This window comes from Theobroma umbraticum, unplaced genomic scaffold (assembly GCF_002168275.2).
Source record: "Theobroma umbraticum cultivar Fairchild unplaced genomic scaffold, ASM216827v3 scaffold_106.0, whole genome shotgun sequence".
Taxonomy (NCBI): Eukaryota; Viridiplantae; Streptophyta; class Magnoliopsida; order Malvales; family Malvaceae; genus Theobroma; species Theobroma umbraticum.
The window spans coordinates 2768247-2768836 of NW_018397276.1; positions in this window are offsets into that span (position 1 = coordinate 2768247).

The following is a 590-nucleotide window of genomic DNA, read 5'->3' on the forward strand; positions in this document are numbered from 1 at the left end:
TGAAATTTCCAAAATGCCAATGAAATTTTCATTGATCGTGAAAGGTAAACTTAAGCATCGATCACATTTGCGGACAGCATTATTCATCGAATATTTTGTAAGTAATTGGAAAATGAAGCGCCAGGAGTTTGATACATAGCAATGGAAAAACCAACAAAATTTGAATCAGTAATGCCTAACCTAAATGTCAACGATGTATCGACTGATTTTTTCAAAATGCCGATGAATATTCCGTTTGGGAAGGTACGGTCAATCAAACATTAATCATGAACACCGACAAAAATTTTTCTCAACAATTGCATCATTAAATTTAGTTATATAACCAACTCAATCGCCTTACCTTCCACTGTTGTCTCCTTTCTTCTCCTTTCCTTCCTTTCTCTATCTCCCTTAACCTTGACTCTTCCCGACCCAAGCCCCCAAAGCCCATCCTTGTCATTTAACCACTGTCGACTTATCACATCCCATTTTCTAAAAGATCGAGACTAGCACTAAGTCCTATGTGGGTATGGCCCACTAGTGTTGGTTACGGTAAAATTGAATTAAGCGTAATAAAAAGGAATTTTAAATGATTAAACCTAACACTATGC